Here is an 18,688-nt window from a genome sequence, read left to right on the forward strand (position 1 = left end):
GTCATCTATGCCACTTCCGTCAGTTTTGGCTCTGACGCCGTTAAACTGCAGGGGTGAAAAGACGAAAATGCCCTTAAGTTCAAATATGTTATTAATTTTTTTTGAGCATCTTAACGACTTCAAATGAAAAAACTCAAAACTACAAAGTTGTAGATCTCGTCGAGATCTATAATTTTCATATAATTTTTTTTTTCATTTAATTTCGCAAAAAAAAAATGATTTGATATGATTAATATATCTTAGAAAAATCATATTATTTTTTTTGCGAAATTAAATGAAAAAAAAAATTATATGAAAATTATAGATCTCGACGAGATCTACAACTTTCTAGTTTTGAGTTTTTTCATTTGAAGTCGTTAAGATGCTCAAAAAAAATTAATAACATATTTGAACTTAAGGGCATTTTCGTCTTTTCACCCCTGCAGTTTAACGGTGTTAGAGCCAAAACTGACGGAAGTGGCATAGATGACACGAAAAAGTTGGAGTAGTGGCGCTGAAGACCGCTGAATTTTTTCAGGGGCACACAGAGGATTACGATCTTTTATAATGGCACACAGGGAAAAGTCTCTTTATGTTTAAGATATCATATAACTCAACAAGTTCATAAATTATATCGATCGGTATTGACTAGGATTAAGCGGTATTGAGACCGGTATGGGACGAGGATGTTTTCGTACCGGTCTAGCCACATGTACGAGATATATCGGCCGGTACCGCGATCATAGTGATATGCCTTAGCTGAGTGGTGAGTGGCCTCCAGATGTTGCCCGCGCAGCAAGTGATATCAAAACTGCCACTTGCATTGGTAGTCTTTCCATCTTTTAAAAGATTGAGCACAAGAGAGCTACCAATTTTATTAAATGAAAAAAAGAATATATAGTGCAATAAAGCAACGACAATAATCTGAAACTGTAGAACAACAAACACCAAAAACCAAAGATAACAACACTAAGTTAACACCTATAAGCAACTATCTCAGCCATCGACAACGACAATAATCAGCTGAAGTTGGATTGAGACCTTGACACGCATCGCACAACATTACCGTATCACTACTCCACTCAAGTAAAGAGCATTATGTAGCTTCTACCAAAACAACAAGCGGGGCACCCCTGCTCTGCTAATTACCATGCACCACTAACACTGGATAACAATGGCAACACGTCGACACATTGTCGTCTCATTGGAGATGAGTGCGCCAAATAAGCATAGCTCAGTTCGTTAGTTTTCTTGTGATGAAACATGTCCACCTAGATTCAAGTATTTGACTTGACACGGGTGCTCATATTTTTTTGCATTTATTGTAGGATTTAACGACGTGATTCTTTCAATGATGGGCTATGTGCCTGATGACAACAAAGAGTTTGTGGTGATTTCGTTAATCTTGAGATCTACCAGTCTAGCTAAGTCATTTAGAGGTGCTCATATGTTAAGATGTGCGTATATGTGTTCATAGGAGTGATCTGTGTCTATACATACGCATATGTAAGCATCTGTTTCTGTACTGTTTCTATAAAAAATCTTTGCAAAGATATATCTTCTTTATGAAGTCATATTACAACTAGTGCCACTAAAAAGACATTAGGTTGGAAATGTAAAAATCGAGGGTACATTTTCTTGCAGCTCCTTCGGGTGGACAGGATATAAGAGGTACTCTCTCCTTCCTGAAACTCAAATACATGATATTTAAACTATTTTAAAATTAAATAAGAAGTCCAGCAAAAGATTACCTTACTCATCGTAATTATTAGTTTGTTTAGTATTAGCTCGCATAGTTTTCTAGTAAGGCTAAATTTAAAAGGTAGACAAACATGTTTGGTTGATCTAGGAATTGCATGAGTCATTTTTAGGCAAGATGGTGTTTAAGGGCATGCATGGATGGGGTTTAAAAGCCAAGCACATATGGAAGGGCTTAAACAATCCAGAATACTAGCACATCAACGCGATTTAAGACAAATTTTAAATCTTTACTACCTTGTATTTTAGGATGGAGGAAGTAGATGATAAAATGAGTAACATCAACGCATCATGAGAAAATTACAAATAGAAAAGTAAAAAAAACACAAGGAAAAAATATTATACAAGTTATGACATGGTCATATATACTAGCACAATTTTATAGCGGTGCTTGTATTTGGTGAGCTCTACAATCAAGCTCATCGCACCCTGGAGATGTAGGCCCTGTTGAAAAATATTGGTCACTAATTTATTAATTATGAGAGAAAAACACTATAACATGACTTATAAGTAAGGCTGATAAATTCAAGCAAATACCGCCGTACACCCACATCCTCATTGTTGTTGGCAAGCTAGAGCACTTTCCGATTTAGGCTCCTAATTGGCACGGTTCTAAAGAGCTATAGCTCCTTGCTACAGTTTGCCTTCTATTTGGCGTGGCTCTAAAGAGCTATAGCTCCTTGCTACAGTTTGCGTAGAAGCCAGAGATTATATATAAATAAAAAATACAACTTTATTAACCGTTAAATTATTTTAAGAAAAAAGATTCTTATACTACGTACAGTACACAAAGGGCCGGAGCCGCCCTGGTACGCAGCTCGGCAGCAGGCGTCGTCCAAACATTTTTTTTTTGAAAATACATATCTATATTTCTAATTAAAGAAAAACATACATAGGTGCATATGAATACAGACACGTACGTATAGGATACAAAGACAATTGTCCCAGCCAATCTTCATGAAGAACCCTTAACAAGAAAAAAATTACATCGATGCACCTGGATCCTTCACGAACCATCTGTGATCGACCACCCCGCCGTCGGCTGCCGCCGTCGAAGAAGAAGCCAAACACCACCATGAGCTGGAAAAGTCCCATCGCACGCTGGCTTTGAAAGGAGTCGAAGTAGACGCCCATCATGGGAAACAGGATGAAGTCGGCGATCACCCATCGACCGGGGCCACGCCCCAACTTCTCCAGCTCCCGCATCTGAGCTCGCAACCAGCGACCGCCGCCGCCGAGCGAGGATTGAGCTAGATCTGGCTGGCTAGCAACCACAACACCCATAGATAGCTCCGCATCCATGCAAAAGAAGGCTAACAACAACATCACCTGGCAAAGACGATGAAGCGTCGACCCCGGGCTCCTGTAAAGAACTCCCGACCTCGCCATAGGCGCTAGAGAAGAACGCCGCCGAGATGAAGGAGAGGTGGGGAGAAGTTATTCCCCAGCGTCGTCGACTCCTCCGTCTCGTTGACGCCGCCCGGAAAAGCACACCACAGAGGAACAACCCCTAGACCTAGGTAGACTCCCACCTACTCTATATACAGCCGCACGGGGATTCCTCGGCCCATCCCCCTCTCCGACGCCTCTCCGGCCACCGAAGAGGAAAGAGGCCAGCGGAATCGTCGCCTCCTTTTCGCCCTGGGCAACTATAGGCAAGGGGAAACGGAAGAGGATCGTCGTCCAAACAAATTTTTTGAGAAACCGGGTGGCATTAGATTTATTGATATAAAAGTTTACATGCATTTCTTACAAAGACACCCCTGATAAAATCAAAATTACATCCAAGTCCTTGTAAGACTTTCTCGGTCATCTTCAACGCCGGCCACCGGAGTCGCCACTCGACGCGCCGTCTCACGAAGAGATGAGCGCCAAAGCTGCAACTTGAAGCCGATTCCCAGCTCGACGAAGGAACTTCCGAAGAAGCGACATACACTTTAAATGCTACATCAGTCGGCACACCGAAGAAGCCGGTGCACACTTGAATCGTTGAACGCCCGAGCAATCCGTCGCCGAGAGAAAGGAGATCCGGCGCCTCAAGATGTGTTGGCGACCTCCAAGCAACCAGCGACGAAACGACACCAAAAGAGAGACTCCAACCCGATTTCTCAAGGTAAGAGGAAACATACCTCACAGCTCCATCCCCAGAAGACACGGCACCACTGCCGTGGTCGTCAGAGATGCTCTCAAGGAACAAAGGAACCGGACGCCTAAACCCTAGGCCACCGGATAAGCTCGCCTTCGCGTCACCGACGTCAAAGCGAATAACCCTAACCTAGCTAGAAGTACTCTAATAGGAGGGAATATGTACACCACCCACCGAATCCCCGACTCCAGGCACATCGGCGCCACAAAGGCCACCGGTGGCGAGAAGAGCCCGCGAATCCGGCGGTGGGAGCGAGAATCACCCCGAAGTCGCCTGTCTCAACTGTAGCAAGGGAACGAAACGCTTCGAGTTGAGTCTTGGGTCGTCGTCCAAACAATTTGTTCCTGAACTTTGTAGCTGTTTCCAATAGGGACAGGGCCGTCCGTAGCCAAGTGCAGCCTGTGTGACCGCACAAGGGCCTAGGCTCCCACCTGCTTGGGGCCCAATTAGACTCGGTATCTACTACTACTTGGGCTTTTATCTACAGCCCAGTCTCGTGGTCCCTAGGGCTGTTTTTTTTTTTTGAGACAATGGTCCCTGAGGCAGTCTGGGACTCTGGGTCGCTTCAATTCCAATCGCATTCGCTTCATGCCTTCGTCTCCCCATCAATTGTGGTCTCGCTAGTTTGCTTCGTCACCCGATCAGTTGCAGCACAACACCTCTTGTAGTTGCATGATCCACGGCCATCTGTTTCAAAAAAAAAAAAATCAACGACCATCAAAACATCAGGACAATCCACAATTGCTGTTCGGCATCAGATTATACCTTCTGCATATCAGGCTATTAGACTCCACATCCCTGCTAAGCCTGAAAATTAAGATATTTTACTATTTATAAGATGGAATTAACGCTGTGTCTACTACCGCTTTCATCCACTGGTGATTGATTTCATGATTTGCATTATCACTTCATTGGTGTCGTCCTTGGTAGAGGGAAGGACGTTGCTGCGGAGTTCACATCACCATCAGGCATCAGGGCATTTAGGTTAAAGTCACAAATCAAAGAGTGTTGCTATATTAATTTATAATATTTTTCCATTGAATAATTATATTAATGGGTACTCAATTACATCCATTAATTTTGTTAGTTTCGTTATTTTGTGATATAGGCCATATCTTCTACAAATCAGGTTTAAAATTTCACATTTCAAACTCCCCAGCTGTTTTCTAGTATGTCTATAGTATACGATAGTTCTTTTCTTGCAACCACAGCCCACAGCCGCAGCTGAAAAAGTTGCAGCAAGCTGTAGGAGTTACTAGCAAATATATACATGAGTTGCAACGAAACGGACATAGTTCTGCACCCGATCTCTATGCCAATGAAACGTACTTGTTGTATGGTCACCTGATCAATTTGCGTCTTGGAGATTTATTTAACGATCATGTTATATGTTTCAATACACCTTTTAAACTTCATGCCTATGTTATATGTTTCAATACACCTTTTAAACTTCATGCCTAGAAGCCTTTCAGGTCACATAGAGGGCATGGAAGGGCGTAAGGGCATTGTGACAATTAAAAAAAAGACAAACCAAAGATTCCTTCTGTTTTTAATATTACTAGTAAACATGTCTGAGCGCAAAGGAACACACAACTTGTGTCATATGTTCCAATACGTCTTGGAATCATGCTTTGTACTGTGACTAGACGCGCGCTATGCAGACATGTATGAGTACGAGTCATGAATTCGGGTCACGGATGGGACAGTAAACCAGTTAGAACCCTTATCTCCAATTCATCATGTATATTGTACAATACTAGTCTTAGTAAAGCTGACCAGGACCCTTATGCTCGGGGGAGTCGAGGAACAGACGGAAGAGAGCGAATGATGAAAATTTGGAAAATAAATATTTACTCTTTAGTAGTAGGTATATATATAAATATAGATATAATTTAGTTTTTTCGAAGATCGGTCACACACCCAATGGGCTAGCATGCTCAGATCGCTTGAGGTTCGATTCACTACGAAGTAGGCAAAACTAGCTTAACTGGTTTCATAAACTGACTTAACCAGTTTCAACAGGTCAGCCTCAATGAGAAACCTCAAAACGCCTCCTGAGAAGGAGCCTGCTGGGGAGGTGTAACTAGGGTTGTTCTAGGTTGACAAGGCCACCTAGAACCTCACAAATCTTATTGAGAGATGCGTGGAACAACAGATATAGGGGATTGGAAGAGCTATGGTTTGGAGAAGGTAAAATAGTATATTGGTTTGTTTTTTATCAATTGGATACCTCAATCGGTTGCGATCCATGCAAAAATACAATTTCAACTCCATGCAAAAATACATAGCAAATCCATGCAAAAATATAGAGGGGGTGGTCTTATCGAATGGAGGACAAAATCCCTAGCAAATCCATGCAAAAATACAATTTCAACTCGACTAGACTGCCAAAATCGACTTAGCTGATTTTCGCAGGCTGAATCTTCATGGAAGGGTATTTTCCTCACTTGGTCTCTAAATTTTGATGTTCTATATATGCATTTCAATTATCTGGACGAGTGAACACAATGGTAAGTGCATATGCAATTCGAAGAAGTTCATAAAACCGCTTTTCGAAATCTCCATCGGGTGGATTTTTCCAAAGCCATTTTTTCTTTATCTGATTTTTCAAAATGGATGTTATATATATGGTTTTCGATCATCTCGATGAGCGGAATCCGACGTGGAAGCCCAGTTTCAATTAGGATATCCCAAAAACCGGATACGAGAATTAGCCTAGATTTACCTCTTTTAGTGTCAATTACGAGTGGCAACAATTTGGGGTGCGTTTGTGAAAGGACCTAGGATGCCGCCTAGAGGAGGGTAAATAGGCATTTCTGAAAATTAACACCTTTAAATACGGAAACGATTAGTAAAGGAAGTTTCCAAAATGGAATTTCTAAATAAAGAGTAGTACCACCCCTCATAAGTTAGCCACAGGGTATACAAGGTATAAAGAATATATCTAGAAGCTACAACCCTGCAACACAAAGTTTGAACAGAGAATGAATATATTCAGCACAAGCAGGAAATACCGGACGTGTTCGGTATGCACGTGTTCAGCAGAACCGCCTGACACAGTGATCAATATCGGACGTGTCCGGTATACATGGTTTCAGTGGAACAACCCCTTCTTTCGATTTCTAACTTCAAATCAAATTGCAGGTACCTACTAGATATGACAATATACACAGATAACCTGCACAAGAGCAAGAGCAACACAAATATCGAATGAAATACGAATTCAGACACGATATTTATTTTTACCGAAGTTTGGACTCGTTCGAGTCCTACTCTCCGTTGAGGGGGCTGCGGGCGACCCAGCGAAGGTCAGCCCTGGAGGATACCACGAAGGTCACTCTAGCCGGAGTCTTTTCCAACTCCTTTTCCTCCTTCCACTAGTTGATTCCGAGGCGGCGGAATCGACCGTTACAAACTTTCCAAGGCACACCACAATCTCTCGGGTGCTCTCCGACGACGCCTAACCGTCTAGGACCGAAGAGTCCAAGAGTAACAAATGCGAATCACGAAATAGACAATATGCACAAGTGCTCAAGTGGTGGCTTGCTCTCTTTTTTAAATTCTCTCTTAACCCACAAATGGATTTAGCTATTTGGATCACACACTCACTAAGAGAGGGTTTGGGAGAGTTGACAAGGCTCAAAAACGTGTATCAGCAGAATCAGCAGCCTCCAAAGGTGGAGGCTTGGGGGTATTTATAGCCCTCTTAGAAAAACTAGCCGTTATATAGCCGTTGCCATACCACCGGACACGTCCGGTATGACTTACACTGCGCCAACGGTAGCTGAGTTACAGTAACGTTGTGAGGCGTCGGAACTCCCGATGAGTGCCAGAACTTCCGACCGTCGGAACTCCTGACTTACGTCAGAACTCTCGACCCTTAACACATTTGAAAACTATGGTAACTGAGTTAAAGTATGTGAGGTGTCGAAATTCCTGACTTATGCCGGAACTTCCGACCGTCGGAACTCCCGACTCACGTCGGAACTCCCGACCCTCAAGGCATTTGAAAAATAGCCGTTGGCTTCTGGCCGTCCATACCGGACACGTCAGGTATGACCACCAAAGTGAACTTTCCAAGTCAGTTAAGCACGAGATGTCGGGACTCCCGACCATTGCCGGAACTCCCGACGAACCAACCCGAGATCAACAATATTGTCATTGCTGGGCAAATACCGGACACGTCCGGTATCGGTATTGCCAGACCAGCAAAAATCAGTTAGCTCTTTTGTCTCTCAAACACTCTAAAAACTCACATGGGTTGGCTTAAGCACTTATGAAACATTATCTATCAACATGATGCATCCCTCTTAATAGTATGACATTCCTATTAACTCAAATTTAAAAGTATAACGAATTTAAACCTTTTGAGTTGATCTCTTTCAACCGAAGCCGTGTATTCCACTCTTCATCAAGTGAGGGTGCCAACATGTTGAGATTGATCTTTTCACTTGAGCATAGCCATCTTGAGCACGTGACTTGATTCCATTCATCAAATTTGAATAATCCTAAATATATCAAGTCACTTTCATCAAACACTCCAATAGTGATTTGATCCTCCACATAAACATGACCATCATAGCTTGATTAGTACCTCAACTAAATGCAAGTACTTCCTTCTTCACCCTAGCTAGGTTCTTCGGCCGCCAAGCCATCGCTTGCCCTTCACCCTTGCTTAGTACCTCGAAGTCTTTCCTTGCTATCTTCACCATCTTAAGCCATCAAGTCACATCTTGTGTTGAATCATCCATTCATTTGTATTATTATATTTTTTATTTCAATTTAGCAAGCTTCAAATATGAGACCATTCCATATGTAATCCCTCATGTCTCATTAATTAATTCTTACGAGCTTGCTTTCGCATAGTACATGAAAATACCACAATAAATAAGCCTTTGTATGAATTCCATTTGTATTGTTGTCTTGTGCTTGAATAAGATTGTTTATACAACAACACATCATTTTGGCTTTCATTAAGTACCTGTGAGATAACCTATTACCTGTCCACACTTAGCAAACGGGTTAGACCTTTAATCACGTTGTCATTCAATCATCCAAAACCCACTAAAGGGCTAGATGCACTTTCAGTTTGGTTCAAGGACCAAGTTGGATGGAATATGACGATCATAGATATTGAGATAAGGATATCCATGCTGTATGTTTGGCTAGATGGATGGGATGAGCCATTTTTCTGTTTGGTTGGATGGACGAAAGTGGATGGGATGATAATAGTTGACTAATTAAATCTATTATTTAAAAACAATAACAACTAATCAGACACTAATAAATATGCACTAATACTATTTTTGTCATGATAATCACTAGTTTAAAATAAAATATATTAATTAGCGCCACTAAATATCCTAATTAGCACACGAAACATGCACTAATCAACGTATTCACACTTATCAAAACTAATTCTACCATCATAATTATTAAGAATTAAAATAGCATACTAATAATCCTTAATTTATTTATTAATGACAAAGATTATAAGACATGGATAAGCCGGTCCGCTAGATTTTTTCGTACCACAAAATCCAACATCTGGGTGAAATATCTCCTATTCATGAATTTCCTTGTCCCAATGATCCACCAATCAAACACGACCATCACTTCCAATACAATCCAAGCAACAAACAACAAGTGTATAAACATAGATAATATAGATTAGGTACATAAATAAAGATAGGATGAGGAGACATGTAGCATCAAAGTCCTCAGGTGTCTGCTAGGAAGCCCAGATGCATCAGCTCTCTGCTCCTCTGTTGTCTGGTCCGCGTCCATCTCCCTCAGGCAGTCATACTAGACAGCAAGGACGCATGGGGAACACACAGAGACAGAGAGGCTTTTACCTGTGTACCCTTAAAAAAGATGCCACACTCCTACGTACCCCTCAAAAGTTGGTCGTCACCTACATGCCCTCGCTCGAACTTTTCTTTTCCCTCACGCCATTCCGTCGGCATTCTGTTAGGTTTTGGCCGTTTGGCGGCTCTGACATGTGGGACTAGGCTAGAAAAATATCCTCCTTGCCCTCTGGGTCACTAACATATTGGGCCGCCATCTCCTTCAGTCTCACCCGAGCCTCTCTCTCAGTCTCTCCCCATTCTCGTTCCTCACTCTCTCACCCGAGCACGGGAGGACGCGGCGGTGAACCCTAGCGGTGGCGGATCTGGAGACGGCGGCAGTCGGTGTTGGCGGCCCGCCCTCAAAATCCTAGCCCCATGGAGCAAGACGGTCGGGCGAAGCAGGCATGCCGTGGAACGGACCCGGCGAGTGGCCGGATTGGTTCCGGGAAGGGTGAGTACCGCTCCTCCTCCCTCCTTGACTTCGCCCCTCCTTGTATTGATGTTGATTGCATTAGTGTATTGCGCTACCGAATCGTGTTTAGGGTTTATTGATTACGTGCTCCTTGTTCATCTATAGGATGGACCCAAACAGTAGTTACAACCTAAAAATGCGGATTGTTGGTCCCAATTGTCGTGCAAAGTGGTTTTTTGTGAATGAAGTGGTGGATGCAGACAGAACTTTGTTAACTTACCTTATGGAAGATTTGGTTGACAAGTATCCTCCTAGCTATGGTGATGTAGCCACATTGTTTTACTGGTGCATGCATAGTAAAGTTCACATACCTGTGCGCAATGACCAAGAGATGCTAGCAATGTTTGAAAAAAATAGGGCAACCAGAACATGCTTGTTGACTGTTGCATATCATAGTCCTGGTACTCAGCCTGTGCTTCCTGATTGGGAGTCTGGTAGCCCAAGGAAATCTGCTGAGCCCCCATTCACTCCTTCAATTGTTTCTCCAAGCATAGCAGAACCAAGCCAGCCATCTATGTCTCAGCCACCCAAACCAAGCCAACTTGAGTTCCTGGCTAACCCAAATCCAATGAATGAGCATATGGGGATTGATGATGAAGGCTTGTATATTGATCTTGGTCCCAACCACCCTCCACCTCCTCCTACCAGTTCTCAGAGCCAAGGGGGGAGTAAAGAAAGGGAAGAAGAAATAGATGAATCCTCTGATGAGGAAGTTGCTGATAGGGATGAGGAGTGTGCTGAGTTAGGTTCTGATGATGAAACCAGTGACGAGGAAGATGAGGAAGTAGAAATAGATGAATCCTCTGATGAGGAAGTTGCTGATAGGGAGCCTGAGCAATTTCCTGATGTTGAATATGACAAAGATGACCCTCCTATGACAGTGGAAACTATCTACCCAGATATGGCTTCTTTTAAGATTGCTTTAGCTAGTCATGCTGTTAAACATGAGTTCAACTATGAAATTGACAAGAGTGATACAGGGAGGTATACGGTGCACTGTTCTCTGAGGAATGAGGGATGCCCATGGAGACTGCATGCCTCAACTTTAGCTGATGGACATGGCATTCAGGTGATGTGTTAGTTCAATTTGTGGTATTGACTGCTACCTATTTTCCTTGCATGTACCTAGCTGCTAACATGTGTTTCTTTTCAACTTTTTTCCAGGTGAAGGTGAACCCACATGAGCATGGAAATGGCTACCAGAGCACTAGGAGACAAGGATCATGTGTTGGACTTAGTCAGTTTTGGGTGTGCAGCAAGGTAATTGATTGGTTGAAAGAGGATGGAAATGTTGGTGCAAAAGAGCTGTAAAGGAGGCTGAAGGATCTGTACAAGGTTCAGATCAGCTATAGGAAAGTGTACAAAGGTAAATACCTTGCAATGGATCAACTTTATGGGCCTTGGGGCAAGAGTTTCCACAAATTTGTTTAGGTTTAAGGCCCAGTTAGAACAATCTAGTCCTAGTTCAGTTCTTGTCATTGATCATCACACCATCAATAATAAGGTCAGGTTTAATAGGCTATTTTTTGCTCTGAAAGCATGTGTTGATGGATTTCTTAGGGGATGTAGACCATATCTTGCAGTAGATAGTACCTTTTTGACAGGGAGATTTAGGGGACAGTTGTGCGTTGCATGTGTAGTAGATGCCCACAACTGGATGTATCCAGTTGCTATTGGTGTGATTGACTCTGAAACCAATGAAAATTGGATCTAGTTCATGGAGAGATTGAAGGAGGCAATAGGCACTCCAGAAGGCATGACATTCCATATAGACTGTGGGCAGATAGTAATGAATGACTTGCTGAGTCCTTCAACAACTGGGTCAAACCTAAAAAGTGTAAGCACCTGGATGACTTGCTGGACACTATAAGACAGATGCTTTTGATCAAGTGGAACCATAGGAAGAGGGTAGCTGCTAAGCTCAATGGCAAAATTATGCCTCATATCATGTAGAGGCTTAGGGAAGACACTTACAACTTGGACATAGATGTCATCATAGCCTTACCTGAAGGTGTGGCAGAGCTGTATGCTAAAGGTCTGCAAGGAACTGGGTTTAGGTTTGTGGTCATCCTAGCAGACAGGACCTGTTCTTGTAGGGTTTGGCAGGGGTCAGGAATCCCATGCAAGCATGCCATTGCATACATTACCTCAATTCCTGGCGCAAAGCTTGAAGACTATGTGGATGAGTACTTCTCTGTCAACAATTTTAGAGTTGCATATGACGGCTCCATCCCTAGCATACCTGACAAGAGCATGTGGCTAGAGGCAGAACTAGGCTTTTTCTTGAACCCTCCTCTTCTAAAGTCCACAGGTGGAGGTAGGAGAAAGAATATGATGAAATCTGCACTTGAGGGAGGCAGCAGCCAGAGGAAGTCAAAGAAACATGAATGCCCCATCTGTCATCAGTTGGGCCATCACTAGTACACTTGTAAGAATGGGAACCCAGAAGACATAGCTGCAATGGAGGCAGCAAGGTAATCTGTTGTCCTATGCATATAGCTATCTTTGCATGTACATAGCTTTGCATACACAGAAGCTAATCTATTTCCCTTTGTAGGGGCACACCAAAGAAGAGGTTGAAGAAGGCTGCAGCAAGCAACACAGAGAGGAGTCTTGTGGTGACCCAGCCATCCCAGATGCAATTCCTATTCAATGAGGCAGTGGCAAATGCCATCCATAACAAAAGGAAGAGGAAGTCATCCTCTTCTTCAACCTCCTCACAGAAACACAAGGGTGCAGCACCAGCCACCACTAGTTCAACCTCAGCTCCTACTAGTGTGTCTACAAGGTACCTGTTCTTTGCCTCATCCTTTTCATTTCAACCAGGTAGAAATCTAATGCATACTGTTGACTGTCAGGTCTGGAACTGGTTCAAATGATCCAGTCCCACTCTTATCTGTGCATCTGGTTCCTTTCAATGAGGACTCCATTACAGTGGACACCCAGCCTGTTGATGACCTCCCACTTGAGCCTGTGGATCCACAATGCACACCAAGAAGAAATAAGGGAGCAGTGAAGAAGAAGTTGACACCAAAGAAGCTGCAGTAAGAAACTCTAGTGATGTTCTTTTTTTTGGCCCTGACGCATGATCTTTTGGTACTTTGATGTTCTTTTGGGGCTGTCATGAAAAACCTTGTCTAAATTGATGGTTCATGTTAGTGATGTGAACAAACTCTAGTAATTTAGTTTCTATGTGTAAACTGTAAGTGATGTGATCAAACACCATATGCTGTTGGTGATGAAACACTTTATGCTACCAGTTATGTGATGAATGAGTGAACTGTTAGTTTCTTTGTCTTAATGTTGTTATGAACCATGAGAATCATTCATTCATTCATCTATTCATTCATGCATTGATTGATCCATACATCCATGAAAACTCACACACACACACACAACAGCAGCCTACTTCTTGAAAATAGCATACAAAGCAAGCACCAAGCACAAATACATAAGTTTTTCAATCCTCCTAAGCTGCTGCTGCACCCTCTTGTCCATTGGTGCATGGCCTTCAACTACATCTGCTTGGGAACCTTCCTGCAAGATGGCCAGAGGAGGAGCTATGGGAAAACCACCAGGTGCTGCCACTGCCTGCAGTGGAACTGCTTGGATTGGTGTAGCTGTCTCCCCCATCTCATCCTCCCACTGATAGTACTGACATCCTCCAATCTGAAATCTAACATAGAGACTGAGCAAAGAGGGAAAGACAAACAATGTTGACCAAAGAGAGAAGCACAAACCGCGAAATAAGGGCACTTGTGAAAGGCCCGGTTGGGGTTGGCCCTGGTCGTCGAGATGAAGCGATTGGCGAGCACATTGCAGTTCGGGCAAAGCACACGCCGCCTTGGCGCACCACCATAGCTGCTGCTACCTTGTGACATGGCTGTCAAAGAGAGAGGGCTCAAGAGAGTGGCAACTCCCTGGCCTTTGGCGCTAATATATAGGAGGAGAAGGGCAGGCTTTTTGGCGTCAAATCCCTGTCCTTTGACGCCAACAGCGGCGTCTCTGTCGCCAAAGCCAATTGGCCTGGCAATGGCACAGAGAAAACGAAAAAGTTCAGACGCCCATACAAGCCCAAGGGCAAATGAGTCATTCTCCAGAGCCGTTACTCACCGTTAGGAGCAAATGCCGACGAAATGGCGTGAGGAAAAGAAAAGTTCGAACGAGGGCACGTAGGTGACGACCAACTTTTGAGGGATACGCAGAAATATGACATCTTTTTTAAGGGTACACAGGTAAAAGTCTCAGAGACAGAGCCCAAGCGTGTAGTGTACTGTAGGAGCTACTCCCAGTCTCCCACAGTCCCACTCCATCGACCGATCCCGCCGCCCCGCGCTTGGTGAACAGGATTTCCGCCAGGCGCGCGCACGGGATCTGGCCCGAGCCAGAAGTACAGTACAGACCGGCAGAGAGGAGTAGGGGCCTAGGGAGCGCAGGGCGCTCGCTGCCTCGCTGGCGTGCACGGTGCACTGCTCCATTGACAATTTCTCAATGCGACACGGCGGCGGTCGGCACTAGCCACACCGGTAGCAGAGGCTAGCAGCAGTAGGGCCCGGACCAAGTGTAGGGGTCCGGTTGTGTCCAGGCGTCCGTCCGTGGCCCGCCTCGGCGCCTCCTGAAGGACGCGACGCGACGCGACGCAACCCGTGTCCTGTGCTGTGTCGGGCGTCACGTACCATCGGCTACTGGACTCCAGTACTGGTCCATGGCTCCAGTAAACTTCGAATCAAAAAGAAGAAGAAAAAACTTATGGAATACGACTATATACATACATTCAGCCTGTTCGTTTGTTGGTTTTAGCCAGCCCAAACTAACCAGCCAACAGTGTTTTTCTCTCACAATAAACCAGCACTAGTCAGCCTAAACCAGCCCAGAAATCAACCAGCGAACAGGCCGATTGCCTACCGGTCTTTTTTAAAGAAAACATCAACGTCAATTGCTGGCTGCTGGTCCACTGGCACGCCCCCAGGATTGCTACTGGCTGAGCCGACGAATTCGGGGTGGTTAATTGAGCAATCACCGGAAGACTCATACCACGTCCGGCAACTCTTGGTTTCCTCTTCAGTCATTCCTCGTGAATCACGAGAGCATCATCAGAAAGCCACATGAAGCAAACTTGTCACTAACAACAGTCCATCCTCGCATTCTATTTTCTCACAGCGTTGTAGTAGAGTCTGGTAGGTAGAAACCAAGAAATCAAGCCCAGCCGAACGGTGACAGATGCCCATCTGCCGAGACGAGTCCGGCAACTGAACAGAACTCCGCGCGTCGTGCCAACCAAATCTCACCCCCGCAGGTCGCAGTCCCGTAGCCCCAGTCCAGATCCACAAGCTGATGGATTCCTGCGCCGGCAAGCGGGCAAGCGCAACAGCCTCCGGCGCTCCGCCGTTTGTTTCGGGGCGGCCCGGCGGCAGCGACAGCAACGAATCGACTTTTACCGCTCCTGCGAGACCAGCGCCAGTGCGACTCTCAGAAGCCTGGTTTAAATGCAGGGTGAAGAGTTTCGAGGGTCATATCAGATGTCACGTGGAGGTATCGAATGCGGTGTTCGGATACTAATAAAAGAACAAATTCAGAATCCGTCGGTAATCCGCGAGACGGATTTATTAAGACTAATTAATCTATCATTAGCACATGTGTCACTGTAGCACCACGTTGTCAAATCATGGACGAATTAGGCTTAAAAGATTCGTCTCGCAAATTTGTCTCAAACTGTGCAATTAATTATTTTTTAATCTATATTTAATACATCATGCATGTGTTTAAACATTCGATGGAATAGGAAGTAAGGCCTGGTTTAGTTCCTAGAAACTTTCCCAAAAAGTGTTACAGTAGCCATCACATCAAATCTTGCGATACATGTATGGAGCATTAAATGTAGACGAAAAAAAAACTAATTGCACAGTTTGGTTGGAAATTGTGAGACGAACGTTTTGAGCCTAATTAGTCCATGATTGAACACTAATTACCAAATAAAAACGAAAATGCTATAGTAGTCAAATTCTCAAAATTCACGAACTAAACACGGACTAGACTTAGGGGGTGTTTGGTTTCCTGGACTAAATTTTAGTCCATGTCACATCGGACGTTCGGATGCTATTTAGGAGAACTAAATATGAGTTAATTATAAAACTAATTACATAGATGGAGACTAATTTACGAGACGAATTTATTAAGCCTAATTAATCCGCCATTAGCACATATTTACTGTAGCACAACATTGTCAAATCATAGACTAATTAGGCTTAAAAAATTCGTCTCGCAAATTAGCCACAATTTGTGTAATTAGTTATTTTTTTCGTCTATATTTAATACTTCATGCATGTGTCTAAACATTCGATGGGACAGAGACTAAAATTTTCCTGTAGTAATCAAACACCCCCTTAAACCACACAGAGCCTGAATCCAAAGAGGCACTCCCACTGCCGCCGCACTGCCGCCAATCCTGCACTTGCCCGGCTTCACTGCCGTTCTCGGAAGGACAGAACCTGTCGGCGGGGGTCTGGGGTAAAGAAAATTCTCCTGTCCTGCAGTAAACAGCTGTAAAGTGTGTCGCCGTCACGGCATCGGAGTTAGGCGGCGTTTAGATCCAAAATTTTTTGATTTTAGCTACGGTAGCATTTTTGTTTTTATTTGATAATTAATGTTTAATTATAGACTAATTAGGTTCAAAAGTTTCGTCTCGTGATTTATCACCCAACTGTGTAATTAGTTTTTTTTCGTCTATATTTAGTACTCCATGCATATGCCGTAAGATTCGATACGGTACTGCGCAAAATTTTTTGAAATCTAAACCGGCCCTTAGATCCCCTCGACAACAGCAACATCCTAACGCCGGAACAACCGGACGACGACGGGTGGTCGAGCAAGTACACGTACGCCCAGTCAGAGTCTCAGCGGGGCCGGCCATTGCTCCTCTGACAATCGTCCAGGGTTCAGGCACGCAAGGGATTGGTTCGGCACATCCGCACATGGAGCAGAGCAGCGAGCCAAGGAGCCGGCCGGTTCTCCGATTCGATCGATCCAGACCTCGCGCCGGCGCTCCCGTGTTCCGTGTTGGCGCCCTCAAACCAGGCGAGGCAACAGCAATTCTGGCGTGCGGGGGAGCCTGTCCCTGTCCGGCTGTGCTATGCGTGGCTTGAGACCGCCGTCGCTTCTGCCCCCCGCCGGTCTGCCGGCGACGGTTGGGCGACGCGCACACGCATTGCACGTACGGCTGCGGTTAGGCTGACTGAAAAAAGAGACTCGTCGCTGAACCCAAACCTAAAATAGGTACCCAATAGAATACCTACCTCCAACAGTAGGTATCCAATAGAATACCTACCTCCAACAGTATGGAAGATCCATTTTAGATGTTAGAAGAGGCATAAGCCAAATCAAAGGGTTGTCTTTTGAATTTTGTTGTTGTAGAAGACCAAAAATAAATATTAAACTCTTTGCCGCTACCTAAAGGACGAATGTCTCTTGTATTTTGGGCCGCAGTTGTTGGAGGCAGTCCAAAATGCCAAATTCGAATTCGTGGATTCCTTGTCTTCTCTGTACGTAGTGTACTCCATCTTTTCTTGTCTTCCTGGAAGCTTGGGCCTTGTTTAGCTGCTCTATAAGCTGATTGTGTTGATTTGTACGACTGATTTGTTGGGAGAGAAAAATACTATACCCTGACTGATAAGCCGACTTTTACGAGCAGCCGAACGCAGCCTTGATTGTTCTCCTTCTGCCGAGAATGGGGGTTTGCAAAATGTGCTAGTGGTGGAGGATATATTCCCACACACATTGAGCATGAACGGAGGAAGTTTAGGGCCCTTTTTTCCTTCTAGAATATAAAGAAAAGCAGCAGACGATGAAGGCGCGGCGAAACGGGCGATACTTGGCCTTTCGCTTTTTCAAAAAGGAAAAAAGAGTTAAATGCACCAGAGATCCATTAACTTGTGAGAAGGTTTCGGTTAGGTCCATCAACTTCCAAAGTGACTTTTTAGATCCATAAACTTTGTACGCGTATCACTTAGGTCCATACCTCTCCACGTTGGTTTCTCGTGCTGACGTGGCATGATGCCGTGGCCATGCGGGCGTGCAGGTGGCTTCCTCCGGCGGCGCTTCGTGGCTGGAGCGGAACGTGACTAGGCTCGTGGTGCGCTGGAGCTTCCCCGCCGCGACGAGGTCCCGGAGCACGTGGTCGGGCAGACGCTGCGACTGCGAGCGAGTGCCCTGTGGAGTGCGAGCGCAGGAACCGTGCGGGCGCGTGGCCGGACTTGGAGCGCAGCAGCAGCCGCCGCTACCGACGCGGCTGTGGGCGACGGCAGCTCCTGCGTGGGAGCCGCCGGCGGCAGCTGCAGCTCAGGCGCGTCGGCGGCGGCCGGCTGGGCGTTGTCGTCGGCGTCAGGGACGAGGTTGGCGCGGCCACGGACCACCCCGCGGTGCCCATGGACCACACGACGGTGCCACCGGGGGCGGAGCGGAGCACGAGGTTGCCCGCGGCCGTGAGCT

This window comes from Miscanthus floridulus, chromosome 2, assembly GCF_019320115.1.
Source record: "Miscanthus floridulus cultivar M001 chromosome 2, ASM1932011v1, whole genome shotgun sequence".
NCBI classification, from domain to species: Eukaryota; Viridiplantae; Streptophyta; class Magnoliopsida; order Poales; family Poaceae; genus Miscanthus; species Miscanthus floridulus.